General features: G+C 44.3%; 1 protein-coding gene across 6 annotated transcripts in view; it reads left to right on the forward strand.

Annotated features, from left to right (window-relative positions):
• The window catches only part of BLCAP (BLCAP apoptosis inducing factor), a 28,162-nt gene extending 14,752 nt beyond the window's left edge, over window positions 1-13,410 (forward strand). For 2 of the 6 annotated variants that reach the window (XR_014235507.1, XR_014235512.1), the window contains exons 3-5: window positions 613-815; window positions 7,603-7,820; window positions 8,975-13,410. The gene's annotated coding sequence lies outside the window, so the exon portion shown is untranslated. The remainder of the gene's footprint in view (window positions 1-612; window positions 816-7,602; window positions 7,821-8,974) is intronic. The other 4 variants (XR_014235508.1, XR_014235509.1, XR_014235510.1 and 1 more) reach the window with 4 other exon arrangements.
• Window positions 13,411-14,927: the final 1,517 nt, after the last annotated feature.

The raw sequence follows: 14,927 nt of genomic DNA on the forward strand, positions 1-14,927 counted from the left end.
GGTTTTTTGCATTAAAGAATAAACTTTACATCTCTGGGGTGCAGAAGTGTCAAGAATCTTAGAGTCAAAGCAGACTTGGGAGGGTCTCTGAGGGAGGAAGACAAACACGGCCCTTCCGTGGTTCCCTGTTGCTTGTGGTCCTGCTTGGCTGTCAGAGCCCTGCACCACCCTTGAGGGTGGGGGCTTGATCTCTGTCCCTTGACCAGGCACGGTACCTGCCTGGCCAGGCCTGGCATAGAACCTGCTGGTTGGCTGGCCAAGGGGGTGGATGGGTGGAAGGCTCAGTCAGTCAATCTCTAGACTCCCTAAGGAATTAAGTGGCCCTCACTCTCCTAGAAGTGAGGGAATTCAGTTTGCCTCCCAAGTCTCCTCTTGGCGACTCTGAAGTGGCAGTATTTTCCAGCCTCTAGACTAATAGTTTACACACAGATATCACAGACACTAATATGTCACAAAAGATAATGTGAGAAGAACCTTGTAAAAGGCTCTATAGCCTGGTATCCTTCCTGTGGCAACAGGTGGCTGTGAGTCACCTCCCCTCACTGGGCCTCAGTTTTTCCCCATGTGTAAAATGAAGCAGTTGGACTAGATAATCCTTGAGTTCCTTTCTAGCTCTAGCATCACCCTCAGATGCCCTGGTACCCAGAACAGTAATTGGACAAGGGGCATGGTGACCCCAGGATCTGGGTCAGTCCACATCTTGGAGCATGGCGGAATCGTGGTGATGGCTGCAGCCGCCTGGAAGCTGAACGTGGCAGGAACTGGCTGAGAGATTTTTTTGCTGATGGTGAAATGTCCTGGCAGAGTCTATGCAGGTAGGTTGATGCAGGTGAGGGGAGGGGTTGGGCTCTCCCTCCCTTGTGGTCCCCGAGTAACATTTCCTTGCAGAGTCAGAAGCTTCCAGGACTGTTTGTTGGGTGCCAGCTAGATTCAGCCACTCATATAGGCAAAGTGGGTGAACTATCTTTCCACACACTGTCCTGGCAGGGCTTGCAGAAAGGCTTTCTGCTGCCACCCCTTAAATGCTTCCCTGCATTTCATTGTTATTGTGTCTAGAATCATACCTTCCCATAGCCTTTTGGTTCCCTGTCCAGGTGGCATATTCTCTGAGGATGTTGTGGTCCTGATGCCATAATCAGCCAGGAATAACTTAGCTCAGTGTCAGAGCCACAAGGGGAAGACTTGTCCAAAGTTGGAACTCTGACTATTGAAAAATAATAATCCCTTTTCAACCTCACCTCAGAGCACACCCCCAAATTCAAAAACTTTTGATCAGAAAGGAGACATAAACCCATTAAAAACCAAAGAGAAAAGGAATTGGATATTTAACGTGTCTGAAAGGGGGAGCCCCTCTAAGCTAAAAAGCAACAAAATGCAAGAAGGCAAAGACCAACCAATTTGAATACATCAAAACTAAGTATTTCCAAAGTCAAACAATGTCACAAACAGAACCAAAAGGCAGAGTGAGTAAACTATTTGCAGATCCATACTGTGTAAAAGATCACACACAAAACCTTAACAGTAAAAATGCAACAGACAGGTATGTGATTCATGTAAACAGTTTACAGAGGAGGAAATAGAACTGACAAAAGTTTTTGAAAAAATATTCAATTTCACTAATATCAGAAGATCAATGATAAAAAATGAAAAAGAAGCACTAGTTTTCACCAACAAATTAGGGGAAAAAAATTTAAGAATACTCAATGCTGATGAGGATACAGTGTAAGAGGCACTAAGTGCGAAGGGGAATGTGAATTGGTGTAACTTTTTGGAAAGTAATATGATAGTCAAAGAGAGGAGAGATGAAAGTTTCAAGAAAGGGCAACTGGCCTATATATACAACATTTATTGAGTGTCTACTTTGTGTCAGGCATGGTGCTGGGTGTTAAAATGTGAAGATAAATAAGATATATTGTCTGCTCTTGGGCACACAGTCAAAGAGGTAGAAAAACACACAGATTCTAAAATGATATGTAGTAAGAAGGCCAGAGATATGCTTGGGACACATGCAAAGCATGGAGCAGCTGGGGTGGGTGGTACAAGTGTGAAGCTTTATGGGAGTATCCAGGGAGGTTCCTAGACGAGGTGCCTGGATGAGTAGGAGTTATTCAGGTAGAGGGCAGAGACAGAAGTGAGAGGCATCACGGATAAACTCATAGACAGGGTTGCCAAAGTGTGAAATAAGAGGCAGGGGATGGAGAAGGCGGGACCAGATCACCTAGTGCCATGACTGTCTAATTGAAGAGTTAGGTCTTTTTCCTCTTGACAACAGGGAGTCACTGAAGCATTTTGAGTGGGCAGGCGCCATGGTAAGATTTCTGTTTTAAGATGATGACTCTGGTTACTTGGAGACATTTGAAGGTGTGAGAACCAGTGAGGAGATGTTTGCTTTGGTCCAGGTAGAGAGGGCAAGGCCTGAATTAGGGTGGGGGCCAAGAGGATGAAGAGAAGGTAAAGTTAGGAGAAGCTGCTGACTGACTGTTGCTGGGGTCAAAGAAAGAGAGTCAAGGATGCCTTCCCTGTTTGTGTCTTGGGAGGATAGGAGAATACCCAGGAGAAAGAGCAGGCTTGGGGGGCTAGAAGAGGATCGTTGAGCTCAATTTTAGACAAGTTGAATGAAAGGTGGGCATCCAGGTGGAGATGGCCTGTGAGGAGCTAGGAGAGAGCTTGGATCCCAGCAGAGATTTGAATGAAAGATTTGGGTTGTGACTGATGGCAGTTGTAGCCATGGACTTTTGTGAGCTGCCCTAGGAGAATGTGGCAGCTGAGAAGAGAAAGGGGGTCTAAGACAGAGAACCTCTCCCCCATTTAAGGGTGGGCAGAGAGAAAGAAAAGCCCACAAAGGCAAAAGAGAAAGCAGAAAGAGATGGAAAAAGCACCTGGAGCCTGTGTTGGCATGGAAACCCAAGGATGTGGAGCATTTCCAAGAGAGAATAATCAGCCAACAAAAGAGAAAAGCCAGTTGGGTAGGGACTGAGGGCCCCCTGGATGGAGCAATTATGGGCCCCCTAGATCCTCACAGGAGCAGTTCCTGTGAGAGATGGGTCAGAAGCCCCCACAAGGTGGGCAGAGGAAAGTGAAAGAGGGAGGGAAAGCAGGCAGCATGGCACCTGTCCTGGGGAGTTTGGAATATGGGGGAGAAGCTGCTAGGGTTATGATTTGGGTCAGCATGAAATTCTGGGCTGGGCTGAGAGGAAACAAGGATAGACGTGATGGAAAAGAGGTTGAAAGGGCTGTCACCTAAAGTCCTCTTGTCTGTATAAATCAGAGGCAAGATCAAAGGGCATGGGTGGTAAGGAGGAAAAATGGCTATTGGTGACCTTGACTAGAGCTGTTGTCAAGAAAGTCTACATGCCAGTTTGGAGCTCACAGAGGAAGTGTGGACAACTGCCTAGGGGGTAGATGGAGAACTAGGGGAAGGTGCAGAGTTCATGGGGCGGGGCCAGACTCTGAGCTGTGACTGACCCTTCAGGGACAGATGCAGGAAGAGGATGCTGCCGAGGAGACTGAGCAGGAGTGGCTGGAGGAGAGGACCGAAAACGTGGGGGCCCTAGAAGCCCAGGGAGGAGAGCGTTTCCAGGGGTCAGGGTGGCCATTCATGTGCCAGATGCACAGAAGTCGGGGGAGGTGAGAGCATCCCGTGGACCTGGTCTTTGGGGACCCCTGCCATAGCAGCTTTAGGGGAGGGGGCAAAGCCCAACTGGGTGGGGGTGATCTGGAGACTGGCTGAGAAAGCAGGAGGGAAAAGGGGGACCTGAGAGGACAGAAGTTTCTAGAAGGTGCTGTTTCTTACACAGTGACATTTGGAGGGAGGAGGGCTATGCGAGGACAGAAGAGCAGGGACAGGTAATGAAAGGGGCCCCCCGGAGCAGTGGGATTAAGTGTATAGGTGAAGGGATTAGTTGTGTTCATGGAAAGGGGAAAAATTAAATCATGTACATTTTACCAAGTAACCTGATCTCTGTGTTTTTCTGGAGGTTGTTTTTCTGCCCTCCGAGTACTGACTACAGCTCTAATTAGCAGTAGTTTCATCCTGCCTGATGTCTGGGGCTGTGTCTTATTCATTTTTGTACCTTTCGGTACCTAGCAACAGGCAGCGAGCTAGGTAGAGACAGAATAATTATTTTCTGCTTGAAATCAAATGTCTGAAATGGAGGTTCAGAATTTTTTAACCGCAAAGATTTTGTGACAAATACCAAGGAATTAACAAACAGGGAAATAAAAGTCAAGCTGTCTGTATGTGAGGTTGTCTGGGTCTCAGGAAATGCACTCTGCACTCTGGTGTGGGCACAGCTCTTTATTTTTAGATTTTATGGTGAGGTTGTGACCATTGTCTCATCTGGTCATGGCAAACCCACTCTCCTTCCCCTAGTGAGGCAGACAGCTACCGTTAGTCCCATTTCGCAGGTTAGGAAGCTGAGACTCAGAGAGGCAGGATAGAGGGAAGGAATGATGGGCATTGAAGTCGGTGGGGATAGGGCACAGTCTTGAATGCTTCATTCAGGGTCTTCACCACCACTACCTGGTGGTGTCTCCTGGACATCGAGTAATTCTATTTCTTCCAAAGTCAAGAGGGAGCCTTGGTCTAACTGGCTGAGCTCGGGCCTCATGCCATCCTCTGACAGGACTGGGGTGGTGAGAGGCAAGACCTGAAGGAGAGGCCTCTGTGGCTTCTGTGTGAGAGAGCATCCCGTGTCCCACCACAGCCACGTAAAATAGGGAACAGGAAATCTCCCTAAATGTAACAAGCGTTGTTAGGGTGGAATAAGGGATGCTAGAAAGCCCAACCCCCCGAGGCATCCATTATAGGAAGTAACCAGGCAGAGGCCTGTTAGGAGGCCAGGGTCCAGATAAGAGAGGGAGAGGCCTGAACTAGACCAGTGGAGATGGCAATAGATCCAAAACTTGTAGAAGATAAAAACCAGAAATGATGGATCATTAGCTGTTAGGGGGAGAGAGAGCGTGAAGACAAAGACTCCCATGTGTCTTGGGTAGACGGTGGAGAGACCTCTGGGAAGGGGACCGCAGCATGGGGAGCCAGTTTGAGGGGCAAGACAGTGGTCTCAGATACAGCCAAGGGGTCAGGGTCATAGCCAGGTGGAGACCAGCAGGCACTTGGATCAAGGGTCTGGGGCTCAGGAAGAGATTCTACTGGAAGTACTGGCCCAGGGCCATGACCACTTGAGTAATGGGAACCCGGAGAATGAGTGAGATCACCAGAGAATGGGGCAGGGCCCAGGGCAGAATCATGAGTTACAGTGACATTTGAAGAACCAATCAAGGTGTGGGTAGGCGACAAAGGAGAAAGAAAAGGAAAGGCCTGAGACGTGCGACAACCAACCAGAAGAGTGGGTTGCCATGGAAACCAAGGTAGTGAAGAGTTTCAAGGAGAAAGTAATCAACACTGTCAAATGCAGCAGAGAATTCCAATAAGATAAAGACAGGATTTTTTTCTTTAGATTTGATGATGAGTAAGCTTTTGATGACCTTAATAAGAGCATTTTGGAGGAGTGATGGGGCATAAGCTTAAATAATGTTGAGATGTGAGGGAGAGGTGAATCTGTCGCCAAGAGTCCTTTGAGGAATCTGGAAAGAAGACTTGGAGATGTGAAGGACAGGGGTGGGAAAGTTGAGCGTAGGAAAGACAGGAGCAAGTTCATAGGCAGATGTCAACGCTCAAATGTGACGTGTTGTTTAGTGACGACAAAAGTTTATTCATTCTGCATAGTCTAGTTTACCACCTATTTTGTGCCTGGCGTTGTGCCTAGCACTGTGGATTCTGTGGTGAATGAGTTAAAATAGGCAGATTTCCTGTTCTCATGGAGCTTGTATGGTAGTAGGGGAGAAAGACGTGAATCAGATAATCACACACATAAATGTATAACTTTTGACAGGCACTCCAAAAGAAAGGTACCAAGTGCTGGAGGGTGCACAACAAGGGGACCTGCCCTAGGCCAACTCCAGGAGGCTTCCCTGAGGAGGTGACACTTGAACCAAGCTAAGGAGACAGAGTTAACTGGACAGAATAAATTGAAGAGCATTCGGGGCAGAGGGAACAGTGTGTGCAAAGCGAGGTGCTGTGAGACCAGAGAGGCAGGCAGTGCTGGCTGGGCAGAGCTTTAGAGGCCAGGGCTGAGCTCCTGTGTCCATCCTGAGAGTGAGGGACGTGTGCCTGAGGCCTGCCCTAGTATTTCCTGTCATCTGAGACTCTGGCTGGTCCATGGAGAAGTCATTAGAGGAATCACGGGTAGACTTAGGGAGACCAGTTAGGAAGCTTCTGTCTGTTTGGACAAAACACATTCTGGTCAGTCTTGGTGCTGGATGGATTGAAGAGGGGGAGGGAGAGGAGGAGGTATTCCAGAAGTCCCCTGAGTTTCTGGCTTGCCTTACTGGTGGCATGGCAGTGCTTTTCTACAAAGAAACTAGGCCTGTGAGGCAGCCCCCAAGTCTGGTGGTAGACAGCTGAGGCATCCAAGCTGGGAGATGGGGAGGAGGTGGTTGAATGAAATGCATGGACCTGGAACACTGAGTGAGACCGGTTCAGAATTCCTGAGGGATCCTGAGTGGAAATGTGAATTGAAGTGGTATCAGGTTTCTGGAGCATTCTGAGGGGATGAGGGAGGCTGAGGAAGAAGAGGCCAGGCACCAACAAGTGGAGCCTGTAAAAGGAAAGAACGATCCTCCTAAGGTACATAAAAGAAAGGGCCAGAGAGGTCTTTCAGCAGAAAGATGGAGTGGTCATCAGTGGGTATGTGCAGAAAGGTCAGGGGTCAAGGGCACATCCACAAGCCCCTCCGATGTGCAACTGCACAATCACCATAGTGCCCCTGGAATTGGGCAGCCTGGTGTCCCTGCTGATTGCCACCCCCAGGGCCCATGGGAGACCTCTGGGGACCTTAACGGAGGCAGCTTGTGCGGGGGGTGATTAAGGAGAGGAAGGAGAGAGGCAGCAAAGTCTAGGCCCTTTAAATTAAATTTTAGTCTTCAAGGAAAGAGCAGTGCTGGCATATGAATATTCTGAGGGAAGGGAGCCTGAGTAATGGAGTGATTAAGGATGGAGACAATTAGTGAAATGAGTTCCCACAGGGGTTGGGTTCAAGTGTGGTGATGGATAAATTAGTTTGGGGCAATAATGTGTATTTGACTGAATGGGGCAAAATTTAATTATTTACCTTTTAGAGAGTAACTTGATCTCCATGTTCTTTTGGGAGCTTTTATCTGACCTATGTACCAACTACAGCTCTAATTAGCACCATTTTTATCCTGTCTCATGGCTGGGATCCTGTCTTCTTATTTTTTGTGTTTCTCAGCACCTAGCAACAGGCAGTAAGCTCTTTGGGTGCTGAATCAATATTATCTGCCTTGGAATGAAAAAATCTGAAGTCAACATTCACCCTTTTTGACCAGAAAGAATCTGTGACGATTCTCTGGAATTATGATGCAGGAAAGAATTGGGGTATTAAGTCATGGTGGCAGGGGTTTGCGCGGGTGGGTAGGTGGAGAAAAAGTAGAGAAGTCGGCTCTCCTCATCCTTATAAGCTCTGTGCCATTTATGCATGTTCACATTCATCATCTCATGTGAACTTCACCTTCCCCCACAAGCAACAGAGCATCACCCTACATCATAGAGGAGGGAACAGAAACTGGAGAAGCAAGTGCCTTTCTGACATAGAGCCCAAGTAGCAGGAGCTGGATTCAACCTCACCCCATCCAGGATCACAGTCCTTCTTCCCAGGACCAGGCTGAGCTGAGAGGAAGAGGAAGAGGGGTCTGTGAGGTCCAGGTGGAGACGCTCCGCAGGCACGTGCGGGAGGTTGGAGGTACGGTCCGACTGGAAACAGGATATTAAAGCATCATATCAAACTGTGGTGATAACATCTGCAGTGCTAGCACTAGAGCAGGTAGCACTCTTGTCTAAGAAACCTCCCCCCCACATGAATGATACATACATTCTGTATTTACATTGAAGCTCTCTGTATTTTTTTTAAATGTTTTTCTTTAACCCATCTGAAACGGATTTCCATGTATGGTGTGGCACAGAGATCTAATTTGATCTTTTTCCAAATGGATAACCAGTTGGCTAAGCACCATTTATTGTCCCAACACTATCTTTTCTCCCAGTTCCCTATGTCTACACTCTGTTCAGGTCTGTTGATCTGTTTGTCTACTTCTGGGCCAATACCAGATTTTAATGAGCAAAAGTTTTATCTTACTACCCAGTAAGTTAAGCACCCCTCCCTTCCTTGTCCTTTATTCTTTTTTAAAATTACCTTGGTCGTATTGCACATTTACTTTTTCATATACGCTTTAGAATCAGCTTGTCAAAGTTCCATGAAAAAAATCCTGTGGGAATTTTGTGTGGGATTTCATTGAAGGGAGAAATAACATCTTTAGGATATCAGTTCTTCCCATCCGTGAACATGGTATCTGTCTCCATTTAATCAAAGTCTTATTTGTTTGGTTTGATTTTTAATGCCGTTTAATAAAGGTTGGTCGCTTTTGTCATGAAGGTTTTTCACATTTCTTATTAGGTTTATTCCTGAGTACCTTATCAGTTTTGCTCCTTTTGTGAGTGTAAAAGGTTTTTCTTTTTTCTTTTCTCTTTCCAAATTTTAATCAATTTACTAATCACGATGCTTCATTCACAGACACACACTCAGAGTAAATGTGCTTTGTCCCTGGGCACACAAATGAGAGCACAGCACACATATAAAGTAGAACTAATTGGCTGGAAATGAATTAGAATTTTTGAATTAAAATTTAATTATGCAAGTAATACATGAATACATTTTCCTTTCAATAAAATTAGAGTATTACAGATAAAGAAGTCTCTACTGAACACCCACCCCCGCCCTTAGATCCCTCTCCCCCTCCCGAGGTAGCTGCTCTTAGGCTTTTGCTGTTCATCCAAAATGTTTTCCAATGCCCATTGAAACACATCTTCTGTTCTCTTTTCGTGTGTTTGTTTGCACAGACATGATGTGTACAAGCTGGAGGCGTTGCTCTCAGCTTAGTGCGCCCTGTGGGACTCCTGGTGTAGCCGACGTGCTCTGCCGCAGTGTTCCTTGCAGCTGGCGACTGGCGGCCTTAGGATTACACCATGTTTGATTTTCTTGTTTCCTATTGATTGACTATTAAAATGTTTCCAGTGTCGTTCCATTAAGACAAACCTGTAAGAGCATCTTATAATTGTTCATTTTGCACATGTACAAGTATTTCTCCGGGATAGATACTTAGAAATGGAACTGATGGGTCATAGGGTATTCATATCTTAAATTCTAATAGAAATTTCTAAAGTGTTCTCCAAATTGCCTTCTAATGTAATCTCCTGCTAGCAGCGTGTGTGTGTCCATTTCCCCAGACCATGTCCAAGTTTTCCATTTTTAACCAGTCTGATGAGTGAGAAATAGTATCTTGCTTTAGTTGGCATTTTTCTGAATTACCTGCAAGACTGAAGTCTTCATGTGTTTGCTGTCCGTTTTCATTTCCTCCTCTGGATTGCTTGTGCATATCCTTTGCCTGTTTCTTTTTTTTTTTTTTTTTAAGGTTTTTTTTGTCTTTTTGCTATTGATTTTTAAGAGTTCTTTATTTGAATATTAATACTTTGTCATGTATATTGCAGATGTTTTCTACATTGTGATTTGTGTCATTTCATTGTGTAGTATCTTTTTGTCTTAGAGAAATTTTAACTTTGATACGATCAAAGTTGCTAATCTTACATTTAGGCCATTTTTACAGTCTTATTTAAGAAAGTGTTCCCTGTATCAAGGTCATAAGTATTTACTGTATTTCCTTCTCTAAAATTTATAGTTTCTGTATACATACGTATTTAAGCCCTTATACTATATACAAACAATAAATTCCATATGCACGAATCTTAGGATCTAACTTTAATTCCTCCCCATTCCCCCCAAATGGATAGGTAATTGTCCCAACACCATTTATGGAATAATATATCATTTCTCCACTGATTTAAAACTGCTGCCTCTGCCTGACACTAAATTCCAATGCGGGTCTATGTCAGAGCTCTTTCTGGTCCACTGATCTATTTGTCTACTCCTGAGCTTGATAATATGCTTTGCTAACTGGCAGGACAAATCCCACCCTCTTTGTTGTTTTTGTAAAATTGCCTTGATCATCCTTGCATATTTGTCCCACCACATGAATTTTAAAATAGCCTGTCAAGTTTCAGGAAAAATTCTGCTGGGATTTTAATTGGGATCACATTGAGTTTTAGGTAAGTTGGAAGAAAATTGGCACCTTTATCATATTTGAGTCTTCTGCCAATGCTCGTTGCTATTATCTCTCAGTTCCGGTCACTCTCATGTCTTTCAGGGAAGTTTTATGGTTTTCTCTAAAGTCTTGCATATTTCTTGATAAATTTATTCCTAGGTTTATTACAGGTTTTGTTGTCAACTGTGAATAGGGTCTCCTCTCCCTTTATTTGTTTGGCCCTTGTTTTTCCATATTTCATTTCAACCTGTTTACCCATCAGTGGGCTTGACTTGCAGACACACACGCAAAGTGAACATTCTTCCTCCGGGGGCACAAATATGCAAGCACCACCAAACACACAGAGCCGGCATAATTGCCTGGAAACAAATTAGAATCTTTTCAGATTATACTTTAATTAATGAAGTAAAGCATGAATACATTTTTCTTTTGAAAGTAGGACAATATGAATGTAACTAAAGTTTCCTTTCGCCACCCTCTGAAATCCTAGTTTCCCTCCCTCCCTCACAGTTTTATGTGTCTCCTTCCATAGAAATGTAAGTATCGATGGAGGTATTTTGAATGAATCATCCCACTCTATAAAAGATTTTACTGTAAGCTGTGTTTTTTCATTCCATCTTATATTTCTAAGATATACTGATACAAATAGCTCTTGCCAGTTCCTTTTAGTAGCTGTGTTATATTCATTCCCATGAATGTGCTACATTTTTCCTTCCTAAGATCCATGGACATCTAGTTGCATCCTTTTCTTTCCTCCATCATAAGCAGCGCCACAGAAAACAGCCTTACACGTGCCTCTTCTGTAATGTTTCTCTAGGGTAGTGATTGAGAAGTGGAATTTGTGTTCTCAGCGTTTCCACATTTTTAGTTTTAGACGTTACCAAAGTGTCCTCCATAACTTCTGTACCATTTAAACTTCTAGCCAGAGGGTATGGGAGGACTCCCCACACCATAAGCGATTGTTTTAAATGTTTGCCAATTTGCTGGGTGAAAAATTGAATCATTTTTTAAAGTTTATACATACCTGTTTGCTAGTGAGATTTTCATATGTGTTTTAGGCATTTGTATTTTCTCTTTTCTGAATGATCTGTTTATTTTTGCTCATTGAAAAAATTAGGTTGTTTGTCTTTATCTTATTGATTTTTGAGTTTCCTAATATAATCTGGATATTAATCTTGTGTGTGTGTGTGTGTGTGTGTGTGTGTGTGTGTGTATATATATATATATATATATATATATATATATGGCAAATGTTTTCTTCCAGCTTGTCTGTTGCCTTCAAATTTTGTAGGGGCTTTTGTTAGACAGACGTTATCAATTTTGACATAATCAAATTTATCCATCTTTTCCTTTATTCCTTGTATTTATATATCATGTTTAGGCCTTTCTTACTCCTAAGGTTTAAGTATACTCTGTATTCCTTTCTAGTAATTTTGTTTTTATTTGGGTCTTGAATGCAGCTGGAATGTATGTTTATGATTGAAATGAGATATGATCTAACCTTTCTGCAAACATACAGCTGATTATTGCAACATGACGGACTGTCTAGTTCCTTCTCCCTCCACTGATCTGAAGTGAAACTCCCTCATATACTGAATTGCCATGTCTAGGTAGGTCTGAGGCGCTGGTTCTCTTTCACCGGTCTATATATTTGTCTTCATCAGACTGTTTTATCCGCTCTAGCTTGAGACCACCTTTTGATATCTGTTAAGTAAAATGCTCCATTTCATTGGGCTTCCTGTTCAGTTAACTCAGCTAACTATTACTGCATGTTAACTCCTCCACATGAATTTTAAAACCCGCTTGTCAAGTTCTGTGAATTTAAAGATTAATTTGGGGAAAATCAACATCAATACAATCCTGAGTCTTTCAATCCATGAACACAGTATAGCCCTACACTCATTCTGATCATCTTGTCTGCCCTTTAGTCCCATTTTATGGTCTTCTCCGTAACGAACCTACCAATTTCCTGATGGGTTTATTCCTATAGTTTTTATTGTTGTTGTGAATGAGTTCTCTCTGCACCCCCTGTTTTGTTTTTCTTTTGCTTGCTACATTTTTTTTTTAATCCACTAATCACTGTACTTCATTCATAGACACACACAAAGTAAACGTTCTTCCTTCCTGGACACAGACGTGCAAGCACTGCCAAACACACAGAGCTGGCATAATTGGCTGAAAATGAATGGGAATTTTTTCAAATTAAAGTTTAATGACACAAGCGCAACATGAATATATTCTCCTTTTTAAGAAATAGAACATTGCAGATGAATCTAAAGTCCCTTTTGGCCACCCACTGCCATCCCATTTCCTTCTTACCCAGAGGCTGCTACTGTAATGGGCCCAATGTACACCTTTCTAGACTTTCTAAAAATTTGTAAATGCATAGGTAGGTACCCACAGGAAGTTACATGGTATAGTTGTCTCAAGTAACGAGAATTTTATCTTTTCCTTTTCACTTTTCATTGATACTCAATTTTTGTATTGACCTGGATTTTATTATGGTTACAGAACGGAATGTCAGTATTATCATCCATCACGATGTGATGACCAGTGACCTTCTGTAGCCAAACCATAGGCAGATGTGAAAGTAAAGATGTAGAAGCTGGGAGATAGCAGTGGAGGGAAGGGGTCGGAGGACTGACAGGGACGGTAATGGGAGGCACAGGAGCGTCTGTGGACACACAGTGGAGTCAGGAGTGAAGGGGCAAATAGGTTTCTTAAAATTAAAAAGATAACCAACAGAGGTACTTGACAACTGTGGTGGGAGAAGCAGGGATGGAGGGGAGTAGTTTCCAAGTGACCCAAAGCCTAATCTGCCACATGGGATATCAGTGGGTCTTATGAACTATTTAGAAATAGGGTATCCTAGATGCTGGTCAGAAAACTCTCATGACCCGATTTTGACTAGGATCTTGTGGACGTTGTCAGGCAGCTTCAAGGAAGCACTTTCCTCCCTGGTTAAAGAGATGCATCTGGAGAGCTTTATTGGTCCTGCCCCTTCCTTTCTGCCTAGGTGCTGTTGGGTGAAAACGTGATACTTGGAGCTCTGACAGCCATCTTGTGACCAGGAGGGGAAGGCCAGGAGATGCAACTCTGTGCTGACTCAGTTCGGACACCTGGCACCACTGACTTCTGGACTTTCTTTGAAATAAATAAAATGGTCTTACTGTTTAAGCCACTCTCGGGTGTTTTGTTAGATGCTGGTGAAAGCATCCTTCCTAATGCAAGGGATCTAATTGTTTCTTAGAGCTGAGAGGTGACCTCAAGGAACAGATCACATACTCTGGGGTGAGAGTTTGGGGATGGGGAGAAGGCAGAGAAGGCTGCTCTTCTATCCTCTTGGTTGTTTTGTTTTTTTTTTTTTAACAATGTGTATGTATTACATGGAAAGAAACAGAAGACTTGTTTTAAAACAGTTCTGATAAGTGTATCAAGATGTGAACAGTGGTTGCCTCTGGGTACTTTGGGTACTTAGCAATTTTCTAAGATGTCCACAAATTATTTTTGCAATTAAAAAAATGCAAAGACCCAAGTTCTCAGGAGATAAAACATGAGAGAGGTAAGTTTTTTGGGGTTTTTTTGTATTTTTTTTAAATAAATTTATTTATTTTATTTATTTTTGGCTGCATTGGGTCTTCGTTGCTGCTTGCGGCCTTTCTCTAGTTACAGCGAGCGGGGGCTACTTTTCGTTGCAGTGGGCGAGCCTCTCATTGAGGTGGCTTCTCTTGTTGGGGAGCACGGGCTCTAGGCACGAGGGCTTCAGTAATTGTAGCACGCAGGCTCGGTAGTTGCGGCTCAGGGGCTCCAGGGCACAGGCTCAGCAGCTGTGGCGCACGGGCCCAGCTGCTCCGCAGCACGTGGGATCTTCCCGGACCAGGGCTCGATCCCACATCCCCTGCATTGGCAGGCGGGCTCTCAACCACTGCGCCACCAGGGAAGCCCGAGAGAGGTAAGTTTTGATATAGGAAAAGGAAGGGCCCAGAGTTTAGAAGAGACTGCCAAGGTGAAATCCTAGGTAAAGACTTGGATTCAAAAGACTTGAGAGCTGTGTGATTGGGGGGAGGTGAGGGGAGCAGGCAGAATAGGCATGGATCTCATCTCTCACCTGGTCCCCATGAGGCCAGCAACCTCCATGGGATACACCAAGGACAGAAATGAGTCCAGCATGTGTGGGGCACACAGGTTTGGGGCCTGGATGCAACACGAGGGAGAGCAGTGACCTGTGCATCATGCCGAGGAATTTGGGCTTTTATCCCAAGGGTAGTGAGGAACCAGTGAACGTGCTTAAGCAGAGAGACCGATGTGATCACGTTTTCATTTAGTCATGTTTCTTTGCCAGTGAAAAAAAACTCACACCAGCTCAGACAGAAACAGAACTTGATTGGCTTCTGTAGCCAAACCATAGGCAGGCTAGTTGGGCATCCAGGTCCCCTGAAGCCAGAGACTTGACTGTCAGACCCTTCCTCTCCCGTCTCCATGTCTCCATGTCTCGCCGCATGCCAGCCCCACCCACCCAGACCTGCTTCTCCACATGCTGGCATTCATGGCTACCGATGTTTTGCATCCCTCAAGTTCGTGACCAAAAGATCCCGAGGTGAGAGTGCAGGAATTTGGTTAAGAGTCAATCAGTGATGGTCAATAAGGTGGGTAATGTAATAAGGAGGTGAACTTCGTTCAAAACGGGACAGCAA

This window comes from Balaenoptera borealis, assembly GCF_965194805.1.
Source record: "Balaenoptera borealis genome assembly, chromosome: 16".
In the NCBI taxonomy this organism is placed as follows: domain Eukaryota; kingdom Metazoa; phylum Chordata; class Mammalia; order Artiodactyla; family Balaenopteridae; genus Balaenoptera; species Balaenoptera borealis.